This window comes from Embiotoca jacksoni, unplaced genomic scaffold (genome assembly GCF_022577435.1).
Source record: "Embiotoca jacksoni isolate LCO1_2020_lvr unplaced genomic scaffold, fEmbJac1.0.p SCAF_3, whole genome shotgun sequence".
Lineage (NCBI taxonomy): Eukaryota > Metazoa > Chordata > Actinopteri > Embiotocidae > Embiotoca > Embiotoca jacksoni.
Window position 1 is genome coordinate 5,394,973 of NW_027185381.1, and position 15,928 is coordinate 5,410,900.

The 15,928-nt window shown below is 42.5% G+C and overlaps 1 protein-coding gene across 3 annotated transcripts in view; it reads left to right on the forward strand.

Moving 5' to 3' along the window:
* Positions 1–2,465: 2,465 nt before the first annotated feature.
* Positions 2,466–15,928, forward strand: part of LOC138206449 (alpha-1,3-mannosyl-glycoprotein 4-beta-N-acetylglucosaminyltransferase C-like) — a 63,566-nt gene continuing 50,103 nt past the window's right edge. The window contains exons 1-2 of one of the 3 annotated variants that reach the window (XM_069163167.1): positions 2,466–2,750; positions 2,888–2,917. The gene's annotated coding sequence lies outside the window, so the exon portion shown is untranslated. Of the gene's footprint in view, positions 2,814–2,887; positions 2,918–15,928 lie in introns of all 3 variants that reach the window. The other 2 variants (XM_069163168.1, XM_069163165.1) reach the window with 2 other exon arrangements.

Genomic DNA, 15,928 nt, shown 5'->3' on the forward strand with positions numbered 1-15,928 from the left:
GCCCCGATACTTTTTAGTTTGTACACGCTTCCATTAGGAGATGTCATCAGGAAGCACTGCATAAACTTCCATTGTTATGCATATGACACTCAGCTATATATTTCTATGAAACTAATCAGTTAGTAAAACTTGAAGCCTGTCTAAAAGACATAAAGGCCTGGATGACCAAAAACGTCCTGCTTCTAAATTCAGACAAAACAGAAGTTATTGTACTTGGTCCTAAACACCTCAGAATGTCATGAGGTGGTGTTTACCAGGACCCAAATGCAGGCTCACAGACTTGGGTATCGGTTCCAAAATACAGTCTTTATTGCAATAAACAAAAACAAACAAACAAACCAAAAGGTGGCACCTATTGTGTCCACTTGCTTCCAGTCGAGAGGGCAACTCAACTGACAGATCTGGGGAGACACGGCTGGCAGGGCAGCCGGCAGACCAGCGGACAGGACCGCTGGAAGAAAGAAACGGAGTCAATAATCCTCCGAGTTGGGAAGGCAACTCCACCGACTGGTGACTCCGACAGGTAGCTCCGCAGGAGGAACTGAAGCCGGAAGAAGGGGAACAGGACGGACGGAGAACAGACGGAGGACGGACGGGTAACTAACAAATGAACCGACAACCAGAGGAGTGCAGGGGCAGGGTACATATAGTCCGGGGAGGTGATCAGGGAGATGCAGCACACCTGCAGGTGGTGATCAGGGGTGAGTGGCTGCATCTGCTGCGAGTGGTGAGGGGCGTGGCCACGGGAGGAGAGGAGGACACAGAACAAGCAGACAGGGGACTGAGGGGATTGGGAGGAGAGGGGCTCGGGGCAAAACAGAGGAAAACTTGACTCCTGACACAGAAACTCTTTCTGTAATCACTTAGTTACTCTGGATGACGTTATCTTGGCCTCCAGCAAAACTGAGGAACCTTGGAGTCATATTTGATGAGGATTTGTCCTTTAGCCACCATATAAAGCAAATCTCCAGAACTGCCTTCTTTCATCTACGTAATATTAATAAAATCAGGAAAATCATTCCTCAGCGTGACGCAGAAAAAAATCATTCATGCGTTTGTTACTTCTAGGCTAGATTATTGTAATTCCTTGCTGTTAGGATGTCCAAATTACTCATTAAAAACCTTGCAACTGATCCAAAATTCTGCAGCAAGAGTACTGATGGGATTTATCAAGAGAGATCATATTTCTCCAGTTTTAGCTTCTCTTCACTGGCTTCCTGTGAAATCAAGAATATAATTTAAAATTCTCTTGATGACTTACAAAGCCCTACATGACTCGGCTCCATCATATCTTAGAGATCTTATAGAACCATATAATCCTAGCAGAGCACTTTGCTCTCAGTACGCTGGTCTACTTGTGGTTCCTAGAGTTTACACAAGTAGAATGGGAGGCAGAGCCTTCAGTTTTCAGGCTCCTCTCCTGTGGAACCAGGTCCCAGTTTGTGTTCAAGGCCGAGGCTGCTGGGGGACCTCGTTACATGCTGAGCTTCTTTTCTTTCCTCCTACTCTTTAACTGACTCATACCTCACCATCTTTTTCTCTCCCATATCGTTTTCTTATTATCTGTTGTCTCCATTCAGTTCCCTCGCTCACGTAGTTTCTCTTCTTTCTTTTGCAGATGTCCCATCATGGAGCTGCATGTCTCGGCCCTGCGCTTGTTGTCTCCACCAACAGTTCTTCTCTTCTATCGCTATGCTGTCCTTTTCTCTCTATATTCTCCTCTCACCCCAACCGGTCGAGGCAGATGGCCACCCACCTCTGAGCCCAGTTCTGTTGGAGGTTTTTCTCCCTTAAAGAGGAGTTTTTTTGTCCCTCCTAGCTTATATAGGAATTGTTGGGTTTCTCTGTATAATATTGTAACGTCTTGCTGTAAGGACGTTAATGTGTTAACTGCCATGAAATAACCTATGTTGTGATTTGGCGCTATATAAATAAAGTTGAATTGAATTAACACCCCCCCCCCCCCCGCCCACCTCAAACACACACACACACACACACAAAAACATTGCTCTGAAGCTGTTATAAATCACTGTTTAAAAATGAAAAGTCTCTTCTAATCCAAAACTACTGTGTAATAATAACTCCTTGGGTAAGGATGGGAAATGTCTCTTACAATTAAAAGAATGATGATTTTCTGTATGAAATGAGAAGCAACTAGTGGTCTCCTGAGGCTCCTAAACAACATCAAAGTAGACTGCATCCTGTATTTACTTTTGTTTACTATAGATGGACAGCTGTAAGAGGAGTACCCGAAACTGTCTGAAAATGTTGTTTATGTCATGTTTATTCATACATAACATTTCTAAATTTAGCTGACTTGAATTTGGGCATGCTCTGAGTTGTGCAGCTATCGGTGAGAAGCATTGCCTCTTTAAGGCAGACAGTCCAAAGAGCGAAAAAAGAGAGAGAGCGGGGGTGGGGGGTTTGGGGGAGGGGGTAGAGAGAGGAAAAGCAAGAAGTGAGAGCCAATAAGAGGCAGTGGGTGCAGACACACTGATTGTGACACCTTGTGGTAGCGAGTGAGGGGGTGGCAGAGTTGGAGAGAGAGAGAGGGGCACCGCTGGATAGAGAAAGAGAGAGAGGGAGAGATCAAAGCAAAGGAAGAGACAGGAGAAGAAACGAGGATGAGAGATAGCAGCACTGCAGCGACAGCGAGCGCCCTGCCCGCCTTTGCAGCGAGTGTTTACTCCACTTTTCCTGAGAGCCGGTTATCTTCCCTCTACGTGAGTCATGGAAGTGATTTACTGTAGGTGAGTGGAGCGGCGCGGCAGCAGAAAGCCACAGATCTGTTTGTGTGTCTGCACCGTGAGCAGGTAAGCACGCTCTGCATCTCTCTAAATGTAATTTTGGTTATCTTCTCTTGTTTTTCTTTTCTGTCTCACGTGAGGAGGAGCAAACAACTTCTGCAGAGTTTAAGGTCTTGTGCAAATTGTCTATCCTTCCTTTCAGTTGCAGAATAGTTTGTGCTCATACAGTAGGACTGTGCAAAGTGTGAAAGACAGCATGTTGCAGTTTCTCTTTGACAGTCTGAGCAGCATTTAGTGCCTCGGTATTGACAGGCGGACTCAGTGGGGCTGAGGGTTGGAATAGGATGAGAGGGAGATGAGTCAAATCTCTGCTTGAGGGACCGGGAGGGTAACCGCATCAGCGATGATGATGTCAATCTGTATGAGAGCAGGAAAGAAAAAAGATAATCCTGCACAAATAAACCCTGGCTGCTATATATATATATATATATATATATATATATATATATATATATATATATATATGTGTGTGTGTATATATATATATATATATATATATATATATATGTGTATGTATAGATATATATATATATATATATGTGTGTGTGTGTGTATATATATATATATGTGTGTATATATATATATGTGTGTATATATATATACAGTGGTGTGAAAAAGTGTTTGCCCCCTTCCTGATTTCCAATTTTTTTGCATGTCTGTCACACTTAAATGTGTCATCAAACAAATTTAAATATTAGTAACACAAGTAAAGACAAAATGCAGTTTTTAAATGAAGGTTTTTATTATTAAGGGAGAAAAAAAATCCAAACCCACATGGCCATGTGTGAAAAAGTGTTTGCCCCCTAAACCTAATAACTGGTTGGGCCACCCTTAGCAGCAACAACTGCAATCAAGCATTTGCGATAACTTGCAATGAGTCTTTTACAGCTGTGGAGGAATTTTGGCCCACTCATCTTTGCAGAGTTGTTGTAATTCAGCCACATTGGAGGGTTTTCCAGCACGAACCGCCTTTTTAAGGTCATGCCACAGCATCTCAATAGGATTCAGGTCAGGACTTTGACGAGGCCACTCCAAAGTCTTCATTTTGTTTTTCTTCAGCCATTCAGAGGTGGACTTGCTGGTGTGTTTTGGATCATTGTCCTGCTGCAGAACCCAAGTTCACTTCAGCTTGAGGTCACAAACAGATGGCCGGACATTCTCCTTCAGGATTTTTTGGTAGACAGTAGAATTCATGGTTCCATTTATCACAGCAAGTCTTCCAGGTCCTGAAGCAGCAAAACAGCCCCAGACCATCACACTACCACCACCATATTTTACTGTTGGTATGATGTTCTTTTTCTGAAATGCGGTGTTACTTTTACGCCAGATGTAACGGGACACACACCTTCCAAAAAGTTCAACTTTTGTCTCGTCAGTCCACAGAGTATTTTCCCAAAAGTCTTGGGGATCATCAAGATGTTTTCTGGCAAAAATGAGACGAGCCTTAATGTTCTTTTTGCTCAGTGGTGGTTTTGGTCTTGGAACTCTGCCATGCAGCCATTTTTGCCGAGTCTCTTTCTTATGGTGGAGTCATGAACACTGACCTTAACTGAGGCAAGTGAGGCCTGCAGTTCTTTGGATGTTGTTGTGGGGTCTTTTGTGACCTCTCGGATGAGTCGTCGCTGCGCTCTCGGGGTAATTTTGGTCGGTCGGCCACTCCTGGGAAGGTTCACCACTGTTCCATGTTTTCTCCATTTGTGGATAATGGCTCTCACTGTGGTTCGCTGGAGTCCCAAAGCTTTAGAAATGGCTTTATAACATTTTCCAGACTGATAGATCTCAATTACTGTCTTTCTCATTTGTTCCTGAATTTCTTTGGATCTCGGCATGATGTCTAGCTTTTGAGGATCTTTTGGTCTACTTCACTTTGTCAGGCAGGTCCTATTTAAGTGATTTCTTGATTGAGAACAGGTGTGGCAGTAATCAGGCCTGGGTGTGGCTAGAGAAATTGAACTCGGGTGTGATAAACCACAGTTAAGTTATGTTTTAACAGGAGGGGGCAAACACTTTTTCACACAGGGCCATGTGGGTTTGGATTTTTTTTCTCCCTTAATAATAAAAACCTTCATTTAAAAACTGCATTTTGTGTTTACTTGTTATCTTTGACTAATATTTAAATTTGTTTGATGATCTGAAACATTTAAGTGTGACAAACATGCAAAAAAATAAGAAATCAGGAAGGGGCAAACACTTTTTCATATTTTTATATATATATATACAGTGAACCCTCGCTATAACGCGGTTCACCTTTCACGGTCTCGCTGCTTCACGGATTTGCATCGTGCATTGTGTTCTGCATTCTGATTGGCTAAACAGTCTCTCCGCTTCTTCTCTACCTGTTTCTCCCGTTCTAATCCAATGACTCGGGTCGCAGTGGGGCGGTGCTGATCTCAGCAATTTGAAGCCTTCAGTTCGTATTGATGATTAAAATTATTATTTTACAGTACAGTAGTTATTTGTAAAAAAAACATTTAACAGTACTTTTATTTGTTAAACAAATGCTTGGGCCTGTAAAAAGGTTTTGTTCTTTGGTTTCAATGTATTATGGAGTATTTCATTGTATAATAATTGTAAAAAAAATAAAGGTTACTACTTCACTGATTTCGCCTATCACGGTTTCTATTTGGAACGTAACCCCCGCGAAAAACGAGGGTTCACTGTATATATATATATATTTGTTTGGCTTTGTTTTTTTTTTTTAACACAGCTGAGGTAAAATGTGTTCATCCTGAGGTGTGTGATAGGAAAGCCACACCGGCTCATGAGCTGGATCTTTACCTGGGCATCCCTTAACATCAACACTGACTGAAGCGTGCAGTTTGCGTTTTTTGGATGTGCAGAAGGCAGGTGATCAGAGATTTGTGGCTCAGCCCTCCTGAGTGACAGTTTAGGTCTATCACAGCTTTCATCATGACTCAAGCTGGTAAACCGAAGCTCAGCTTGTGACACAAATCCCCCGTCCCGTCAGCGATGAGGGAATAACCTGCCTTCATCTCGCAGCTGGATTAGAGTGATTTACTGTTGCTCTTCATCAACCAGGGTGTGTTTGTGTGGGGTTTGACCTATAATGGGACCTAATGGCATCATATGTTATTTCCAAGAGGACACTGTCAAATAGGACGCTCTTGTCAACCACATCAAGCAGTGATATGGCAGTTATTATTAATGTTAGCTCTCCTCATGACCCCTATCAAAACTACTACTGACAGGGGTGATGGACAAGAATTAATAGACCCCTTAAAATTAGAAATTACATTCATTGCAGACTGGATTTACCGCCAGCCAGGACTTCCATCACTCTCTCTGTGTAAAGGACAACTCCAGAGGATATTTCTATCTCCGTTGGCTGGCTCACGAAGTACTCCTCAACACAGGTCTTGATTGATATGTACCAAATATTAGGGTCATCGCCCTCACATTGATCTTCAGGCCCTCTGTCCACATCCCTTTTGACTGGCAGCTCAAAAATTATTTTTTTATTTTTTTATTTTCATTGATTTGTGTGCTTTACCTGCATCCCCTCTGTTGTCGTCGGTATATATGTAATGCAAGAAATCAAATGTCTTTTACCTGGTCTGACCACCCTGACATGTTTCTAGAATCAATTTAGTTTGTTGCTCACCTTCTTTAAAATCTAAGACGACATATTAAAGTTTCAGTAATGCACATGGGTGAAACAGCTGATGCTCAGGGATCAATGAACTGGCAGAAACAATGTCAGAGGGAAGCAATACAGCTAGAAGGCAGGTATACATATAAATCAGTGTCATTTTGTTAACATTATGGCTATTGAGCGAGTGCAAAACTAAACTACACAAACCTTTTGGAGCGTGCACTGACAAAACAGGTTTGGAATGTGCAGTCCTGATTTGTGCACTCACCTCAAAACCTGCTCTTGCTTTTTTCTCCAGAGAGCACTCAAATTTGACGATTGCGAGCAAAAGAAACCATATTACACACTCAAATGTGATGCAAATTCCCTTGTGCATGCAAAATCTGTATTGTGAATAAGTGTGTGACCCTACATGCTTGCACGATTTGGTTTCTGAATTTGTCTCAGTGCATTTTAAAGTATTGGTATCAGTGCAGATACAGACCTGATTAAGGGGGATTAGGTTTTAGCCACAACATGACCAATTCACATTAAATATACAGTCAGGCATTATAAAGTATTTTTTAAATACTCGAAAGCAGCAGTTAACAGCCCTCTGTGGCTGAAAGTGTGATGTCCATTTCACCTTTGATCACATCCAGAATCACTGACATTGGGTGCGATGGTCCACACGCAACAGTGATGTCACAGTGCATTAACTCACCCTGGAGGGCATTTTAATGTACAAAATAACAGCAAGTGTCAGAAGTGCAAGTCAGCATTTTCTTGATAATGTTAGGTTGCTTCATCAATATGGAAAACAACAATGACTTTATGTGTTCACTATTTAACCAAAACAACAATATTCCCAAAACCATCATTTCCTGTATCACAGTACTTACGTCCTCAAATTTAACTACACAGACAGACATTTTGGCGGACAAAAATAAATATTGGGAGTTAATATAATCAAGGCAGCGATTCTGTTCCCTTCAAAACATATTTAGCAAAAACAGAGTATTAGAAGATGAACATATTTTTGTGGAGACAGGGTTGCAAATTGAGTACCACTCAAATTTGTTGTTAATCCTACAGACAAATAAAAACATTTATTTATAAGATTCACTGCCAAATCATTAAATATCAAGACAACTATTACTGTATATACCTCCTATAAACAAAACGCAAACATGTACCAACGTTCAAGGGCAACAGATATGTGAATATTTCAAAAAGAACATAGCTATGAAAACAGTGAAACAACAGAGAGTGTTTTGTTATCTATTCCCCTTTCAGCCTTCTCTTCAGTGAAATAAAGTGTGAAAAACATAGAAGGTGGGTGGACTGCCTACTTTTAAGCAAGCAAGCAAGTCTACATGGCCATCTGCTCGCACCACAGTTTTATTTTAATCAAGGCTGCAGCCCCACAAGAACTGCACTCCCTCTCTCACTCCTGCAATTTAGCATCTTGTATTAAGTGGGAACAGAACACACAGCATGTTAGTGACATCGAATCCAAGTTGAAATCCAAGCATGGCTTTGGTGCCATAAACAGATGCCACATTGACACGACAAATTTGTCAGATTACCGTCGATGTCGACACTTCTTGAGCAATTTCATCTTTTATTTTAAAATGTATCTTCTGATACAAAAAAGACACAAATTAGAAACAATTTCCATGAGTGCTATTACTGAATTACAGCAAAAGTGAAAGTTGTACTTGTCATACATGTATAGAACAATATATAAAGCTGTAAATTGTTCGATGTATTTATGGATACTTACTGTATTCTTCAACTGTGTTTTCATGCATGTTACAGTCTTCTAAAACAAAATCATATGGTGATATCTAAATATTTCTCTTTAAATTGACATACTCTATAAAACCCTGTTTCCAAAAAAGTTGTGATGCTGTGTAAAATGTAAATAAAAACAGGATGCAATGATTTGCACATAATTTAAAACCATAAACAATTGAAAATAGCCCAAATACAACATCAAATGTTGAAACTGAGAAATTGTATTGTTTTGTGAAAAATATTTGCTCATTTTGAATTTGATACCAACAAAATGGGACAGAGGCAACAAAAGACTGGAAAAGTTGTATAATGATACAAAAAAACACCTGGTTGAACATCTGGCAACTAATTAGCTTACCTAGAAAAGGTTACACGATTGAGTATAAAAACAGCATCCGAGAGAGGCAGAGTCTCTCAGCAGTGGAGATGGGGAGATGTTCACCACTCTGACACCCTACGCGGGCAAATAGTGCAAACATTAAGAATAATGTTCCTCAACGCAAAATTGCAAAGAATTTGGGTATTCATTATCTGTGGCAGGGGTCTTCAACATTTTTCAGGTCAAGGACCCCCAAACTGATAGAGAGATGGAGCAGGGACTCCCTGCTATATATATTGTATAAAATTATGTTTTATATTAAACTGGGCCTTGTGATTGGCACAGCAGCGATAGGGGCGGGTCCTCCTCTTTGTGTGCAGGAGGCTTGGAGGGACAGATCCAGGCTAGTCGCACGCTGTGAGCGAACTGGTGCACAGCTTGAGAGAGCTCCTGTGTGTCGCTGAATGTGTGCATTTCTGACTGAAAGATAACATCTTCTGCCTCCATTTATCAATTTGCTACAATATGTTGGATTCATGTTAATGTCTATTTAAAGACATTTAAATTTGTGGAAAAGAAATTGGGTGAAAAAATATATAAAAAAATATGAAAAATTGTCTAATCAACCAAAGATTTCACGACCTCCTGCAGTACCTCCGCGGACACCCTGTTTTACCCTGGTATATAAAGTCATGAAAAGATAAAGAGAATCTAGAGAAATGTCAGTAAGCAAGGTAAAGGCCACAAAATATTGGATGACTGACATTAAGGCCTGCAGACACAATTCTGTTGTTAAAATCGCTGAATGGGATCAGAAACATTTCTGAAAACCATCGCCAGTGTACACAGTTCATATATCCACAAATGCGGGTTAAAACTTTACTATGCAAAGAAGAAACCATATACAGTATAAGCATGATCCAGAAACACCGCTGCCTTCTCTAGGCCCAAGCTCATTTAAAATGGTAAAGGAAAGGCCTTGTTTATTTTAGCAAAACAATGCCAAACTGCATTCTGCACATTTTTACAACAGCATAGCTCAGTAGTCCAGACCTGTCACCCATTGAAAACATTTGGTGCATCATGAAACAGAATATGACAAAGGAGACCTGAACTATATAGTAGCTGAAATCCTATATCAGGCAAGAAAGGGATAACATTTTACTTTCAAAACTCCAGCAATTGCGATCCTCAGTTCCCATAAGTTTACAGAGTGTTGTTAAAAGAAGTGATGTAGCACAGTGGTAAACATACTCCTGTCACCACTTTTTTGAAGATATGTTGCTGGCATCAAATTCAAAATGAGCATATATTTTCAACATTTTATATATTCGTATTGGTTCTTCTTAGATCATTTATATTGTAAATATCACAAAATATTGTCAATACAGCAGCAGCCAAAATATTTTTGACAGTAAAATCGCTATAAACTAAACAGTACAGTATGTCACAAATATTCTTGACATCAAAATAGTGAGACAGGATGGACCCTAATCCAGCTCACTGCGAAAGTAAGTGAAAGGACACGGTCGACCCTGTTTGCTGCAAACCTCTGTGAAACTGCTGCAGAGAGTGGCAATCACCTTTTTAATACGGGTTAAAAATAGTTAGTGTGTTGTGATTATCTACCTGTAAAATAAACTGCTTCAGTGAAGGAGGAATGGGATACACACTTCCGGGAGTCTGCACCTCTGAAGAGAGAAAGGGTCCGTGCCAGTGTGGAAGCTCATTGTCTGCATCTTTCAGCTCTCATGGAAACCCGATGGAAGTGATACTAAAATAGTAGCAGGTCCAACATACTGTACCATCCACAGACAATGGTAAATGGTAAATGGTCTGCACTTGTATAGAGCTTTATCACCATAGCGGTCTCAAAGCGCTCAATTTACAGTTTTCCATTCACCCATTAATGAAGCTGAGCATGCAAGGTGTTCACCATCAGGGATACATTCAGACACCAATGGTACACCTTTGGGAGCAACCGGGAGTTCAGTGTCTTGCCGAAGGACACTTACAGTGGGTACGGAAAGTATTCAGACCCCTTTAAATTTTTCACTTTTTCATTGCAGCCGTTTGCTAAAATCAAAAAAGTTCATTTTATTTCTCATTAATGTACACTCAGCACCCCATCTTGACAGAAAAAAACAGAAATGTAGAAATTTGTGCAAATTTATTAAAAAAGAAAAACTGAAATATCACATAGTCATAAGTATTCAGACCCTTTGCTCAGTATTGAATAGAAGCACCCTTTTGAGCTAGTACAGCCATGAGTCTTCTTGGGAATGATGCAACAAGCTTTTCACACCTGGATTTGGGGATCCTCTGCCATTCTTCCTTGCAGATCCTCTCCAGTTCCGTCAGGATGGATGGTGAACGTTGGTGGACAGCCATTTTCAGGTCTCTCCAGAGATGCTCAATTGGGTTTAGGTCAGGGCTCTGGCTGGGCCAGTCAAGAATGGTCACAGAGTTGTTCCGAAGCCACTCCTTTGTTATTTTAGCTGTGTGCTTAGGGTCATTGTCTTGTTGGAAGGTGAACCTTCGGCCCAGTCTGAGGTCCAGAGCACTCTGGAAGAGGTTTTCTTCCAGGATATCTCTGTACTTGGCCGCATTCATCTTTCCTTCAATTGCAACCAGTCGTCCTGTCCTTGCAGCTGAAAAACACCCCCATAGAATGATGCTGCCACCACCATGTTTCACTGTTGGGATTGTATTGGGCAGGTGATGAGCAGTGCCTGGTTTTCTCCACACATACCGCTTAGAATTAACGCCAAAAAGTTCAATCTTGGTCTCATCAGACCAGAGAATCTTATTTCTCATAGTCTGGGAGTCCTTCATGTGTTTTTTGGCAAACTCTATGCGGGCTTTCATATGTCTTGCACTGAGGAGAGGCTTCCGTCGGGCCACTCTGCCATAAAGCCCCGACTGGTGGAGGGCTGCAGTGATAGTTGACTTTGTGGAACTTTCTCCCATCTCCCTACTGCATCTCTGGAGCTCAGCCACAGTGATCTTTGGGTTCTTCTTTACCTCTCTCACCAAGGCTCTTCTCCCACAATTGCTCAGTTTGGCTGGACGGCCAGGTCTAGGAAGAGTTCTGGTCGTCCCAAACTTCTTCCATTTAAGGATTATGGAGGCCACTGTGCTCTTAGGAACCTTGAGTGCTGCAGAAATTATTTTGTAACCTTGGCCAGATCTGTGCCTTGCCACAATTCTGTCTCTGAGCTCCTTGGACAGTTCCTTCGACCTCATGATTCTTATTTGCTCTGACATGCACTGTGAGCTGTAAGGTCTTATATAGACAGGTGTGTGCCTTTCCTAATGAAGTCCAATCAGTTTAATTAAACACAGCTGGACTCCAATGAAGGAGTAGAACCATCTCAAAGAGGATCAGAAGAAATGGACAGCATGTGAGTTAAATATGAGTGTCACAGCAAAGGGTCTGAACACTTATGACCATGTGATATTTCAGTTTTTCTTTTTTAATAAATTTGCACAAATTTCTACATTTCTGTTTTTTTCTGTCAAGATGGGGTGCTGAGTGTACATTAATGAGAAATAAAATGAACTTTTTTGATTTTAGCAAATGGCTGCAATGAAACAAAGAGTGAAAAATTGAAAGGGGTTTGAATACTTTCCGTACCCACTGTAGGCATGTGGATTAGTGGGCAACCTGCACTACCATCTGAGCCACAATGGACAACAAAAAAAAAGTTAGTAGATTTGGCATCATTGGCAATATGCTAATGTTGAGGATGCTATCGGCTTTATACTTGGTCAACTGAGACTTGAAGCAATTGCAGTGCACCTTATGCTGAGAAGATAAAGCCTGTTGTACTGTCTCCGAATAAACCAAGTGGCAACAACTGGTGACTTCACCTATTGGTTTGTGAACGGCCGTTAGGAAGCCTCGAGTTCGGAATTTGGCCAGCCCCCATCTTGCTAGTTCGGAGCAGTTTGGAGCCGGTCGTGACCATTTTTGGGCATGCTGGGGGGAAGCGAGCGGAGGATCTGACTCGATCTGATCGGAAACCCAACAATACTGCGTCACGCCCAACGCCAGCCATAACCTGACTGCATCACAGGCCTGTCAATCAAACTGACACGCTCCCCCCAAACCCGGCTTTTTGAAGCTTATCTTATAATTAACGACGTTATTATTTTCAGAACACTAATCTGCAAGAGTGAATTTAGTGAATGACATACAGAAAACATGGAGAAATTTTATTGACTGAGCATTTTATGAGAGAAGTTGAATAGCAGTCTATGGAGTTGGAGGCTTTTTGGAGTCAACCTCAAGTGACACCTGGTGGTATTGCAGCTTAAGGCACTTCTGCATTGGCCTTATTTTTCAGAGCTGGAAGTTATGTCTACTTTCACAGTCTATGAAATAAACTTCTCATGCGTAAGAAAGGCTATCTTGTAGCCATGATTTAGTGTCCCGTGGCCTCGATTTAGTAATTTGTGCACACAATTTAATTTTCTTTTCTCTCTATGGCCAGTCCTGGGGTCTGTATATAGTAAACCACGCCAAACAATAACATTTTGTACACAATTGGGCCTGATTTACTAAAGGATTGCGTGTGTAAAATCCCATGCAAATTCCACACCACCCGCAAAAAAAAAATTCCAAACTGATCTACTAACGACGTGCAGTGACGATTGTGTCTTGCAAATGTGCAATTTAACACACGTTGTCCATTTTGCGTGTTTGCCTGAATGCATATGTAATATTGGGCGTATAGATAGATAGATAGATATATAGTTTATTAATTCCTCAGTTCCCTTGTTACAGCAGCATGTACAGGGCTTAATTATATTACATATAATTAAAAAAATGCACATTATATACAATAAAATAAAATATTAAATAAACTAACTAAACTAAACAACAGTGCAATGAATTAGAACAAAACAACAGACAAAACAGCAGTGCAAGGGTGTCATTGTTGTGTGATGGATTTGGCGAGGGGTGAGTTATTATACAGTCTGATAGCGGTGGGCAGGGATGATCTCCTGTATCTGTCCTTGTGACAGCGGAGCTGGAGGAGTGTTTTGAAAAAAGTGCTCCACTGCCCCTGCAGTAGTTGGTGGACAGGGTGGTCAGGATTATCCAATATGGATAATAGTTTCCTCAGCATCCTCCTCTCCACCACCTTTTCCAGACTGTCCAGTTTGCAGCCAATGATGGAGCCGGCCTTCTTAACCAGTTTGTTAAGTCTGTTGGTGTCTCCGGCTCCAATGCTGCTCCCCCAGCAGACCACAGCGAAGTATAAATCACTGGCCACAACAGACTGGTAGAACATCTCCAACATCTTGCTGCACACATTTAAGGATCAAAGTTTCCTCAAGAAAAAGAGTCGACTCATCCCCTTCTTGTAGACAGCGTTGATGTTGGTCTTCCAGTTCAGTCTGTTGTCGATGGAGACACCGAGGTACTTGTACTCCTCAACCATGTCCACCTCCTCACCCAGGACTGTCAGCTGTTGTGGAGCCATCGTCTTCCTCCTGAAGTCGACCACTATCTCTCTGTTCAGAAGCAGGTGATTTCTACCCGCCCACACCACAAACTCCTCCACTACTGCCCTGTACTCATCCTCCCGTCCATCCCTTATACACCCAACCACTGCAGAGTCATCAGAAAACTTCTGCAGATGGCAGGACTCTGAGTTGTACTGGAAGTCAGTGGTGTATAAGGTGAACAGGAAGGGAGACAGAACAGTTCCCTGTGGAGCTCCAGTACCACTGACCACCGTATCAGACAGCACACTGCCCAGACGGACAAACTGTGGTCTGCCTGTCAGGTAGTCAGTGATCCAGGAGACGGTGGATGTGTCCACCCCCACCACCTGCACCTTCTCACTCAGCAGCAGTGTTTGGATGGTGTTAAATGCACTGGAGAAATCAAAGAAAGTGATTCTCAGAGCCACCGGTTCCAAACAGGTGAGACTGAGCTCGTTGCAGCAGGTAGATGAGGGCATCGTCCACTCCAACATGAGGCTGGTATGCAAATTGCAGAGGGTCCAGAGAAGATTTCACCAGCGGCCTGAGGTGTGCCAAGACCAGCCTCTCCAGCACCTTCATCAGATGAGATGTGAGGGCAACCAGTCGGTAGTCATTTAGACCAGCTGGAATCGTCTTCTTCTGTACAGGAACCAGGCATGACGTCTTCCACAGCACCGGGACCTCCTCCTGCTTCAGGCTCAGGTTGAAGAGGTGTTACAGCTAGATGGCGGAGGTCTTCAGGACCCTGGGGCCAACGCCGTCAGGTCCTGCAACCTTGCGCTGGTGGAGTCTCTCCAGCTGTCTCCTAACCTGGCCAGTCGTCACAGAGAGGGGGGGAGGGTGGTCGTGGCGTCAATAGTGGAAGAGCCCTTTGATGTTGAGGGCTCTGTGTCCATGCAGCTCACCAGGGGGGACAGACCAGCAACTATATATATTGATCTGTGTCACTGTGTTTATGCACTGGACCAACTATTGTTTACCATTCATGAAATACCAGCAAAAAAAAGAATAACAACAAAACACTTGCACAATGTTGTAGAATGTCCATTAACCCAGATGAGAAATCAGGGCAGCTGTTTTCAAATCAACACATACTGTTTTAAAATGAAACTGAATGGTAAACAATGCTTTCTGTTGCACCCCTTAGCCATCCTCTTGATCCTCTTTGGACTAGTTTTATTCTTTCAACGGGGAAGGCAGCAGAAGTTTTTGGGAGGTGTGGTGTGTGGAGGAGACAGATGAGGGCTGTGAACTAAACCTGTTGAAGAAACAGTTTAGGTCATTGGCCCTCTCCAGGTTTCCCCTAGTTGTCTCTCTCTCCCCTTGAACCCAGTAATCTCCTTCATACCGGTCCACACCTCCCTCACGTTGTTCTGCTGGAGTTTGGCCTCCAGCTTCCTCCTGTAGGAGTCCTTGCACTCCCTGAGCTTCTCTTTCAGGTCGTGCTGCACTCTCCTGAGCTCGTCCCTGTCCCCAGACCTGAAGGCTGCTTTCTTCTTATTAAGAAGAACTTTCAGGTCACTGGTGATCCACGGCTTGTTGTTGGGAAAGCAGTGTACAGTCCGGGATGGTACGGTGGTGTGTTCACAGAATTTGATGTATTCTGTGATGCAGTCCGTCATGCTGTTGATGTCCTCCCCATGTGGTTCACACAGCACATCCCAGTCCGTGGACTCAAAGCAGTCCTGCAGGGCGTCTTTAGCCTCCTGTGTCCACCTCCTCACAGTCCTGGTGGTTACAGGCTGCCTCTGCACCAGAGGAACATACTTAGGTGTCAGCAGGACCAGGTTGTGATCCGACCTACCAAGGGGGAGAAGGGCAGTAGCACTGTATGCATTCATGGCATTAGCATACAGTAAGTCCAGAGTTTTATTGTTCCTTATGGGGCAGTTAACATACTGGTGCAAAGTT